This window comes from Schistocerca gregaria, chromosome 2 (assembly GCF_023897955.1).
Source record: "Schistocerca gregaria isolate iqSchGreg1 chromosome 2, iqSchGreg1.2, whole genome shotgun sequence".
Lineage (NCBI taxonomy): Eukaryota > Metazoa > Arthropoda > Insecta > Orthoptera > Acrididae > Schistocerca > Schistocerca gregaria.
In genome coordinates, this window is record NC_064921.1 from 881166889 (window position 1) to 881179477 (window position 12589).

A 12589-nucleotide genomic window follows, 5' to 3' on the forward strand; every position below is an offset into this window, starting at 1 on the left:
AAATCGTAGAGGGAGACCAAGAGATGAATACACTAAGCAGATTCAGGAGGATGTAGGTTGCAGTAGGTACTGGGAGATGAAGCAGCTGGTGCAGGATAGAGTAGCATGGACAGCTGCATCAAACCAGTCTCAGGACTGAAGATGACGATGACGACGACGACAACATGCTGTAAAAATTCACAAAATTGTCGGGTAAAAGACAAACGTCAATTTTACAATCTGTATGTGCTCGACTGGCGTAATAAGGCCAGTCAATGAAGACCAAAAAGGTCGAATTCCGGAACAATTCGTGCAGTCAGTCGCAAATATTTATACAGTGGTAGGAGGGAATGTCATGAACAACGCACTAGGAATCCTGTCCCGTGGGGGCTTTATGTGAGTGGGGATGTGTTTGAAGGTTGTTTGTGGTCTATCAAACCGAGAAACAACCTCAAACTGGACTAGAAAAATTCCTGTTCTGCAGCACATGTGCGTTCCGTGTGTTTGATGTCCTGGTGGAGCACTTGGGGGAGGGGGAGGGGGGGTTGGCGCATTTTGGCTCTGGAATACCCAGAGGCCCAGTGGCATGGACCTCGATTCGACGCCATATTCTCCGGATCTGAAAAAATGCGACTCCTATTTGGGGGCTATATTAAAAACAAGGTGTACAGTAATAGCCCCAAAACCATCGCTGAGCTGAAAACAGCAATTCAGGTCATACAGCATCGATGTTCCGACACTTCTGCGGGTCATGCAGAATTTCGCTATTCGTCTGCGCCACATCGTAGTCAATGATGCCACACACATCGAATGTAAATCTGAATATCTGTAGTGACGCTTACGTGTTGGAGTAGTGCGCACGCCGTAATTTTAACTAATTTACTTTTTTTCCATATGTTTTCCTCATTTTCTGAAACCCTTCGCCGAACTTTCCAGACGTATGTTGTACACGCAAATGAGGATTGATCGCGTCGGAAGAAAGAGAAACGGACTGGGGGATTAGGTGGGCAACGCCAGATATTCGGCTGGTACTAATAAAATTGTCGTGTGCTTCAGCTTGGGCGTTGCGTGTTATTTATGGAGTCGACTGTATGTGTACTCAGTAACGCAAGTGTGAGCGAGCGCTGCCGTGGTAGGAGTGACATAGCGTGCGTGTGGAGTCGCTTTATTAGTCGTCCATGGCGTGCATACTGGTGGCAGAGTATCGGTCAGTGGCTCCAGATAACGCATCGGGGCACTGCGCAGCGAGATAGCTGCTCACGCCTATGTATGCCGCCGTCGGCCTGTCAGACTCCTTAATGTCTGCGGATGGCACAGTGAGCATGTGACGCTTTCCACAAGCAAGCGAATGCTTTCTACTTTGCAGGCCGCAAGGTATTTATGGGAACAATCGAATGAAATCAATTAGATTTAGTCGGCTGCAGTTTCGCGTACCGGTTGGATTATTATTCATTTACGTTCGTGGCCACGCATTTCTGTAGCTCGGTCTGGTCTAGAAAGAAAAAAGTTTGGAAAGCACGTCCTAATCTCCTCCTCCACACCTCTCGTATACACACACACACACACACACACACACACACACACACACATTCATGCCCGAGGCAGGATTCGAACGTAGCAGTCGCGCGGTTCCAGACTGAAGGCCTAATGGTAGTATAGATGATGAAACGGCTTGGCGCAGTCTTTCACTTGGCAGGGGAAAGGAGACTTAGAGCTTAACATGGAATCCGAGCAACGTGTTTCTGGCGAACCCCATATGGTTGAGAGATTAAGGGTAGGTTAAAGAAGACTGAAAAATCCGTGGGCTGACAGATTCTGTCTCGCGACCTCTCGGTTTCCTGGCACCATCTTCAGCGTCTTTTCTCCGTCAGTATTCTTTGCGTTTTCTCTCTGCTGACGTCACATGATACCCTTTAAGTTCATCGTCGGATACTTCAGCTTTTTGTCATTGCAGATGGCAGCCAAGACTGACATTTATTTAGATAGATAAGTTATAAGCTTTGATGAGTGAGTTCCTGAGTGCAAAAATGTGACATACATTGATTGCATTGACGTAGAAACTTATTTACTCGGCCAACGGGTATTAGTATTTGACGAATGTCAGCTTCATACTGCTACCCGTTCCTGAATAAGAGAGATCGTGAAGTCAGACAGGCAACAAAGTGATCCTATGTAAGGGTTCCGTACTTGTCAAATGACGTACGAAACCACAAAAATAAAGTTAAATGCACTGGACACTCGTGTGGGAGGGCGACTGTTCAAACCAGCCTACGGCCATCCAGATTTAGATTTTCCATGATTTCCGTTTGCAACAAACTTTGGAATAAGGTTGGCCGCAGTTTGAAGTAAACAGTCGGCTTTCACTTCCTCGTCGAAGTTTCGTATCTTCAGATTTAAGGGCTTTGCCTCCAACAATGAATCATGTAGTGTATTTTTGTAAGCTAGTATTAGTTTGAGAGTTCCCTATGGAAGTGTTGTACAGGTAAGTAGTTTTAAGAGCGATTACTAACACAGCATTGTAGTCTAATAATACGTAAATGACACATCAAATCGCATTAGTGCGTTTATAAGCGTTCTTACGGTGCGCTAACTGGTTTGTCGCAAGCGCCATGTTCCGCTTATTTCACTCCGAAATCACTCCATCAGTTTTACTCCAGGCAGTGCATTAACAAAAGAAGTCAACATGTACGAATAAGGAATGTACTGTTGTATGCTGCTAAACGTGAAAATGACATGTTAGACAAGGTCTCCGGTAGCTTTTTATAATCCTAAGAACGAAGTAATTGGCGTTCGTTAAATGTAATTTAGTCCTCTTTTATTCCTATAGCTAATGTGACAAAATTAGAAGCAAAGTACTGAAGAAGGTAGTTTTTTACCTTTTATTATAAAGATTTTTATTAAGTGAGCAGCCAATTACGTGAGGAAGAGGACGGTATTGTCCGTTAAAAATGCAAAGAAACGGATACTGTGAGGGGTGAGAGGTCAGCACAAACAATAACTGATGCTCCTAATAGCCGTTCACCTTTTGATCTCCACTACTGTCTAATGACTCCATGTATCAGCTACAAACATCGGTCTTGCTCCTGCATTTTTCTGATGTCATCAACTTTCCGTCCTTTAATAGTCTTCAGACTTTTCAGCTACCAAGCAAAAATGTGCATAAATACTGCGTGGTACGCTATTGAGGAAGCAGAGCAATTTTGAAATGTTGCATATAAGCGAAAATGTGTGGTGCAGTTTTTCGTTACAATTACTGTAAGCCAGATATTCTTGCTCAAAAGATGTGAATATAATTTCCAGTGCGCATTGGCGTCAATCTGCGGATCCTCACTTAACCGAAGTGAACAAAATCGCATCGGAACGCGTGCAATATGGATCAATACAAATGCGTACATTTTGTACAATCTAATATTGCTTAACCCCGTATAACTGCAAAACAGTGGTCTCGTTTCTCAACTCCTGCAAACATTTATTTTTGTGAAGTCGCACTTAGTTGTTTTAAAGTATGCACTCCCATGGATAAAAGCGGGAAGCCAGTGTGTTTAACACGCATGCTTGTTACCTTGATCCGGTTCGCAAGTGAAAATGCCCCGCTCCTGCAGTATCGCCTCGTTTCGCTATCTGAAGAGATATTTGTTATAGCCATAAAAAGAAACTATGTCACACGCTCGTGAATTTCTTGTCTTTACGACAAAACCAACGTTTTGTGCACGTTCTGTTTCAGAAACGCGGACTGTAGTGTGTTCTCTCTTACACAATCTCGTTTCCAAGTAGAACGTGCCGAATTCAGACTCGCTGCCCGCTAAAGAAATCTTGATGCAGTGCTGGGAAATGAAGCCAACGGCTAATCGCTGGCTACATTTGTGACACGCAGTTAATGCTTCAGAGCATAACTTTGGGACTTAAAATATTTGTAACATACAGCATCAAATCTTCTATTGGATTACACGCTTTTGCATTCAAAATACGTGATAGCTATTTTGTTTTACAGTTGTATTTCACGATAGGCAGAAACTAAATTTGAAATGTGGCACTGATCGTGTAAACTGAAGTTAACATTACAGAGTTATTCTCAACATCGTCATTCATAACGCACTGCTAGCTGCTGCCTACCATAAGCTAATACAGCAATACAAAAACGTACAATGATTTCACGCTTCGTGAAAGCAGTCGGAGGATAATTTTGGTAAATCCGAATATTTTTAATAAAATAAACAACGAAATGGAGGGTGGATTCTGCTATGTTGTAACCATTCAGCATCACTTTACGGCGGCGTTTCTTTGAAAATGTTGACTTTTATCTAGGTGTACGCAAATAAATTTGCAGTTTTCGAATGGAAAACTGCTTCCTTTTGTTGCGTGGTGTGTAGATAGTCAATCAGAATGTTATTAATTGCCATCAATAAGTAATTTATTGGCAGAGCTACGGAAAGTTTTTGGTTGAGCCCGGATCAGTGGCCGTTTGTATAACTATTCCAGGATCTCTATTACCTTTGTTAAAGTATATGGAGCAGGGTTTGAACGACGAACCGGAGCTGGCGGCCAAGGAAACCGTGCGAACCCTTCCTCAAAAAATTTTAATTTATGTCAGTTAATGGCTCCATTTGTATGTCACCCTTAAATAACTCCGAACTGGAGCGAACTGATGATCCAAATTTGGTCCACTGATGAATCAGACCTAGGTTTAAGCTAAGTTTTAACCGTTTGAAAAAAAAAAATTTGCTTCGTTTAGATTTTACATGCAAAACGTGTTTTTCTGGGAGGATTTCGAAGCACGTCACTTCTGTGTTTGACTAGTGCGAATCGGTTCAGATTTTATAAAGAGCTAGAAAAATTAAGTCTTCCTGTTTTGTGCACGCTTCATCCGTTGCGATGATATAAGCGACATAGGTCGAAAGACAATGAAAAGACCTATACCGGATCAGTCTTCGCTCGAGTCAACAAAAATGTACATCGGTTGCCGAGCTCTGGCGGTGTAATGGAAAAATTATGGTAGCGTAAAAGTTGGGAACCAACTTGAAAACTGCTGTTATCTTCGCCCAAAAAGGCGAATTTGTCCCGGGCAGAGTTAGGTATTCAGAAGGAGGGACCTGGCTTATCGACTTATCCGGCAGCTTCAGACACATTTAAATCAAAACAACTTGACACATTCGCGCTTTTCTACTTCTAATATAATGCATCGTGTAAAGTACAATAATGTCATGTCGTAAGATGATTTGTCATGTCCAATATGACGCAGCGTGTTACTAAAGTTTAGGATGAACGCATCCCCACCCTGGAATAATTCCTGTTACAGATGCATTTCCGCTGTAGCATAATTCCTTTGATAGACGTGCCCCATTCTGTAGGACACACAAATGTATTTGTTCTTACGCCGCTCTTCATGCATGTAACACAGGGTGGGTCTAAGGCAGCTCACTGCGCTAGTGAAGTAGAGTTAACTCGAAAAAAAAATGCGAGTACATAGAGATGTTTCGTTTAAATGTCTCTGATGATGCCGTTGTTGTTGTTGTTGTTGTTGTTGTCTTCAGTCCTGAGACTGGTTTGATGCAGCTCTCCATGCTACTCTATCCTGTGTAAGCTGCTTCATCTCCCAGTACCTACTGCAACCTACATCCTTCTGAATCTGCTTAGTGTACTCATCTCTCGGTCTCCCTCTACGATTTTTACCCTCCACGCTGCCCTCCAATGCTAAATTTGTGATCCCTTGATGCCTCAAAACATGTCCTACCAACCGATCCCTTCTTCTAGTCAAGTTGTGCCACAAACTTCTCTTCTCCCCAATCCTATTGAATACCTCCTCATTAGATACGTGATCTATCCACCTTATCTTCAGCATTCTTCTGTAGCACCACATTTCGAAAGCTTCTATTCTCTTCTTGTCCAAACTAGTTATCGTCCATGTTTCACTTCCATACATGGCTACACTCCAAACAAATACTTTCAGAAACGACTTCCTGATACATAAATCTATATTCGATGTTAACAAATTTCCTTGCCATTGCCAGTCTACATTTTATATCCTCTCTACTTCGACCATCATCAGTTATTTTACTTCCTAAATAGCAAAACTCCTTTACTACTTTAAGTGTCTCATTTCCTAATCTAATTCCCTCAGCATCAACCGATTTAATTTGACTACATTCCATTATACTCGTTTTGCTTTTGTTAATGTTCATCTTATATCCTCCTTTCAAGACACTGTCCATTCCGTTCAACTGCTCTTCCAAGTCCTTTGCCGTCTCTGACAGAATTACAATGTCATCGGCGAACCTCAAAGTTTTTACTTCGTCTCCATGAATTTTAATACCTACTCCAAATTTTTCTTTTGTTTCCTTTACTGCTTGCTCAATATACAGATCGAATAACATCGGGGATAGGCTACAACCCTGTCTCACTCCTTTCCCAACCACTGCTTCCCTTTCATGCTCCTCGACTCTTATTACTGCCATCTGGTTTCTGTACAAATTATAAATAGCCTTTCGCTCCCTGTATTTTACCCCTGCCACCTTTAGAATTTGAAAAAGAGTATTCCAGTCAACATTGTCAAAAGCTTTCTCTAAGTCTACAAATGCTAAAAACGTAGGTTTGCCTTTTCTTAATCTTTCTTCTAAGATAAGTCGTAAGGTCAGTATTGCCTCACGTGTTCCAACATTTCGACGGAATCCAAACTGATCCTCCCCGAGGTCTGCATCTACCAGTTTTTCCATTCGTCTGTAAAGAATTCGCGTTAGTATTTTGCAGCCGTGGCTTATTAAACTGATAGTTCGGTAATTTTCACATCTGTCAGCACCTGCTTTCTTTGGGATTGGAATTATTATATTCTTCTTGAAGTCTGAGGGTATTTCGCCTGTCTCATACATCTTGCTCACCAGCTGGTAGAGTTTTGTCATGACAGGCTCTCCCAAGGCCGTCAGTAGTTCTAATGGAATGTTGTCTACTCCGGGGGCCTTGTTTCGACTCAGGTCTTTCAGTGCTCTGTCAAACTCTTCACACAGTATCGTATCTCCCATTTAGTCTTCATCTACATCCTCTTCTATTTCCATAATATTGTCCTCAAGTACATCGCCCTTGTATAAACCTTCTATATACTCCTTCCACCTTTCTGCCTTCCCTTCTTTGCTTAGAACTGGGCTGCCATCTGAGCTCTTGATATTCATACACGTGGTTCTCTTCTCTCCAAAGGTCTCTTTAATTTTCCTGTAGGCAGTATCTATCTTACCCCTAGTGAGTTACGCTTCTACATCCTTACATTTGTCCTCTAGCCATCCCTGTTGAGCCATTTTGCACTTCCTGTCGATCTCATTTTTGAGACGTTTGTATTCCTTTTTGCCTGCTTCATTTACTGCATTTTTATATTTTCTCCTTTCATCAATTAAATTCAATATTTCTTCTGTTACCCAAGGATTTCTAGCAGCCCTCGTCTTTGTACCTACTTTATCCTCTGCTGCCTTCACTACTACATCCCTCAGAGCTACCCATTCTTCTTCTACTGTATTTCTTTCCCCTATTCCTGTCAATTGTTCCCTTATGCTCTCTCTGAAACTCTGTACAACCTCTGGTTCTTTCAGTTTATCCAGGTCCCATCCCCTTAATTTCTCACATTTTTGCAGTTTCTTCAGTTTTAATCTACAGGTCATAACCAATAGACTGTGGTCAGAGTCCACATCTGCCCCTGGAAATGTCTTACAACTTAAAACCTGGTTCCTAAATCTGTCTTACCATTATATAATCTATCTGATACCTTTTAGTATCTCCAGGGTTCTTCCACGTATACAACTTTCTTTCATGATTCTTAAACCAAGTATTAGCTATGATTAAGTTGTGCTCCGTGCAAAATTCTACTAGGCGGCTTCCTCTTTCATTTCTTAGCCCCAATCCATATTCACCTTCTACGTTTCCTTCTCTCCCTTTTCCTACAACCGAATTCCAGTCACCCATTACTATTAAATTTTCGTCTCCCTTCACTATCTGAATAATTTCTTTTATTTCATCGTACATTTCTTCAATTTCTTCACCATCTGCAGAGCTAGTTGGCATATAAACTTGTACTACTGTAGTAGGTGTGGGCTTCGTATCTATCTTGGCCACAATAATGCGTTCACTATACTGTCTGTAGTAGCTTACCCGCATTCCTATTTTCCTATTCATTATTAAACCTACTCCTGCATTACCCCTATTTGATTTTGTGTTTATAACCCTGTAGTCACCTGACCAGAAGTCTTGTTCCTCCTGCCACCGAACTTCACTAATTCCCACTATATCTAACTTTAACCTATCCATTTCCCTTTTTAAATTTTCTAACCTACCTGCCCGATTAAGGGATCTGACATTCCACGCTCCGATCCGTAGAACGCCAGTTTTCTTTCTCCTGATAACGACATCCTCCTGAGTAGTCCCCGCCCGGAGATCCGAATGGGGGACTATTTTACCTCCGGAATATTTTACCCAAGAGGATGCCATCATTTAATCATACAGTAAAGCTGCATGTCCTCGGGAAAAATTACGGCTGTAGTTTCCCCTTGCTTTCAGCCGTTCGCAGTACCAGCACAGCAAGGCTGTTTTGGTTAATGTTGCAAGGCCAGATCAGTCAATCATCCAGACTGTTGCCCCTGCAACTACTGAAAAGGCTGCTGCCCCTCTTCAGGAACCACACGTTTGTCTGGCCTCTCAACAGATACCCCTCCGTTGTGGTTGCACCTACGGTACGGCCATCTGTATCGCTGAGGCACGCAAGCCTCCCCACCAACGGCAAGGTCCATGGTTCATGGGGGGAGGGATGAGGGATGATGCCATATAAATCGAAAAGCTAGTTCCCTTCTTTTACATACCTAACTCTGCCAAGGACATATTCGCCTTTTTTTGTGCTACGATAAGAGCATTTTTCAGTCGGACTGTTATACAGATAACGGTAAGTTGTGAAATATCTCATCTGAATTTGAAATGAATCAATTTTTTTTCATTTACTGATGGAACTCTTCTAAACAAACTTTACAAGCTTTAAAGCTATGGCTCTGCAAGCTGTTGATAATAATCGGACGCTGTGGAAAGCAACATCCCTGTAAGATGATACCCTTTCACTTGAAATATTACAGATGACTGTAGCGTTTCATTACAAAATAGACGTATGTATCTCAGAAAATCTGTAGCTCCATTTTACATGGGGTTTTGTGTAGTGTATTGAGACACAATGCATGGGACAGTACGTAAGTGAATAAATTTATAAATAACCACGAATCTGAATGGGAAGTAAATGAATCACAGGTGAAAAGTAATAGCGATGCAGCGGTGCATTCTGTGGAGGACCGCAAGCCAATGAGGCAGTTGGCTCCTGTCGGAGAGAGCGCACGGCAACGCCAGATGTGATGCCGAAGGCGATCCAGCGAAACCGCTCGTATGTGGGAAGGTAACACTTCGTATCTCAGTGTAGCCACCTAAATATCTGCAGTTACCAGATTAACCGCCGTAGCGGTTGTATCTTCGCTAATTGCACGACACAATTGCTTCTCAATCCATGTTCAAACACTAATGATCCAGACGTCGACGCGAAGTTAATTTTTATTTCGTTATTTGACACTCTACCGACAGAGCTGGCTGTGTATCTGATGGTAACAAAATCATGTAACGACCCTTTAAAGGTCAATATTACGAAAAGTGTTAGTAGACGTGAAGATGTATTTTAATCGGGTGTAGCGAGAACTAAAAGTTTATCAAAGCCAGAAGCAGTATGTTACCTTGATATCCTGTCTCGTTTGAGCTGTTTTCTAATATTCTTCAGTTACTTCAACAATGCTTATGCCCTGGCAAACGAATCGGGACCTGCTGGGATACGCACGCAGTAGCCTATTTCAAAAATGCTGTTGTATTATCACTTAAGTGGTCCAGTCATGAATATTTCTCTTAAAGATAACAGCTGTGTTCGGAAATGATACTGTGCCACCGCAGAATAGATTTTACTTCTTGTTTCAAATAGCTTCGGGAAAGTGCCTGTAGAACTAAGACGCACGGGAGTAAACTGAAGTTACTACATCTGTAGGACGTGAAATACTGATATATTGAAGTTTATATCCCTTTGACTGTAATCTGGCCCAGAAATTCTAGTTTTTAGAATAAAGTGAAATTAGCGTCGTAATTCTGTAAAATTACGTTGCCCCGTGTTACGACGAACATCGCGTTCGACTTTGACTTAACTTTCTGTTAGTAAAATATGTTTTGTGTTTTCAGCTTTCAGGCAATCCATTGCAAATAAAGAGTGAATAATAAAAACAGTTTCGAACGAATTACACAGTTTCTGGTAGAAATGGTTCTAACGCCGTGTCGAAATTTCAAATTCTGTGTCGTTTGCTACATCCTATGGTCTGAAAACCGTATGATACATGCACGAAAACTACCCAGAAACATTCTGATGGAAATACTGACAAATCTAAGTGGCTTGTTCGAACTCGTCGATAATAATTCGATGAAGATATCTGAAGAAGCGGTTGTTACACAGTGCGGTACTGTCTCGTGTCAAAACATTTAAAAGTAATTTTTATGTGTTATATTTACACTTGATGCCTCAGCTGTGAAATATCATCTCGAACGCGATGAAATCACTCTACCGCCTGCAACCAGAATAAAAATTTAACGTTTTAGCCGACGCTGTGTAAGAAAGCTTAACAAAACGGTGCTTCTCTCTGGTGTGTGTGTGTGTGTGTGTGTGTGTGTGTGTGTGTGTGTGTGTTCGTTCCGTGTTAATCGCGTTCGTGCGTCGCTTTGCTGAAGGGGAGAGAATTCGCTACGGGTCGATGGAGAAAGCTGCTTAACATCACTGCAGCTGATCGGCAAACCGCCATTCGAGAGCCGTCGATGACGCCGGCTACATCAAAGCTTCGAGTCGGGTTGCAGTTCTACTTTCGTGATTTTCACCATATGGCATTATGTACGCTGTATGAAACCTACTGAAAACGTTGTGTTCTCGCGAGTACTGGGCAGTAGCAGTCGTGGCTTAAGTGCCGAGAAATAGTTATAGTGAAATAGTTTAAAAAATTCTCAAGTTACCTCCGGGAGTTTTCGATTGTCCACGTTCTTCTTCCATGGAGCCCCAAACGTACAATTTCAGGAATGCCCTGTCACTTCTTACAAGCACGTTTATTACTAAAAGTCTATTATTATTATTATTATTATTATTATTATTATTATTATTATTATTATTGGTGGTGGTGGTGGTGGTGGTGGTGGTGGTGGTGGTGGTGGTGGTGGTGGTGGTAGTAAGCTGAATCAGTGGAAGCAGGAGGCAATCTTCTGTAAGTCTGCGTCTAGTACCCTTTTAGAACACTCCATTGCCCAGCTAGCAAGTTTAGTTACAGAGATTGTTTCAGCCAGTTCAGTGGGCACCTTCAGACCTGTAAAAGTTTATAATGGAATGTTTGTCAGCATATCTTACCCAAACCAAACAGGTTGTAATACAATTTTGTAATATAATTCAGTGGAGTAGGCTATGTAGCCCATACGGCAATACCACTACTGTTAAGTAACGAATTATATGTTTGTGTGTAACACATAAAACATGTAACAATTTACGGAGTCAGTTCCGTAGATTGTGTGTTCCACGTGTTACACACAAACAAGTTTCAGATACTTAACAGCGTTGATCCTACCGTGTATGTTACACACTCTTAGTTGTACTACAAAATTTTTGGTTTGGGTAAGTTTTATTGACCTACATTCCGTTTTAAGCCTTTACGGATCTGACGGTACCTGAAACTGGTCATCTGTGACAAAAATTGCGATCTTGGCAATAATGTGTTCTAAAAGGATACTGCACTCCTGGTGGTGGTGGTGGTGGTGGTGGTGGTGGTGGTAAAGGGACTGCATATTTTGGTCATTTGCGTTGTGAAGAAAAATTTTTTCGGTAATGGATGCGGTTTTCGTTCAGAGAACTATTTTTATGAACGCTTCAGCTTCTTGACAGAGTAAATGTGTTGAGGCCGCTGTTGCTATGCCTAATCTTTAAAGTAGTTGCTAATACGAATTTAGTCATCTAATATTGTCCATTTCGGGAAGTTTCTTTGCAGTGAATACCTTGTGCCTACATTTGGATTTCCCCAAGCCGACTGTACGATGCTTTCTTCACCAAAGTCTGCAATGGACGTAGATAAAATGATCTATTCAGACGCTCGAGAGGTTACTCGTAATTTCGAATTAAAGTATGTGCACCCAGGAATTTTGAACATTGTTTTATTATATTTCCCCCTACCCTGTCCCGTTATTACTGACCGTGAGACTGAGCGTACAGGTATGCTTAGTGATCAGTTCTGAGGTAGACAACGCAGTCATTCGTAACAAATAGTTATCGCCCGAATTTCTTTCAAAAACCTGTCTGGCTTGATACTGGAAAATGTTGATACTGTACAATGATAGTCATGTGTCGTCATGCACCGGAAAATATCCAGTATCACGCTCGAACAAGCGTAAAAAATTTATAGCCTTCGATTACCACTAGTCACTCGATTAAATAAAAATGGGAGTAACGATGCGAAATGTAGACACTTGAAGTCGTGTGGAATAGCATTGAAGGTGAATTGGTGTTTGGCGTAGCTGACTTTGATGCCTACAAACACTACATCTA

At 41.7% G+C, this 12589-nt stretch overlaps 1 protein-coding gene across 3 annotated transcripts in view; it reads left to right on the plus strand.

Moving 5' to 3' along the window:
• The window catches only part of LOC126335294 (uncharacterized), a 640152-nt gene that overhangs the window by 145223 nt on the left and 482340 nt on the right, over positions 1 to 12589 (plus strand). The gene's annotated exons all lie outside the window — the stretch shown is intronic.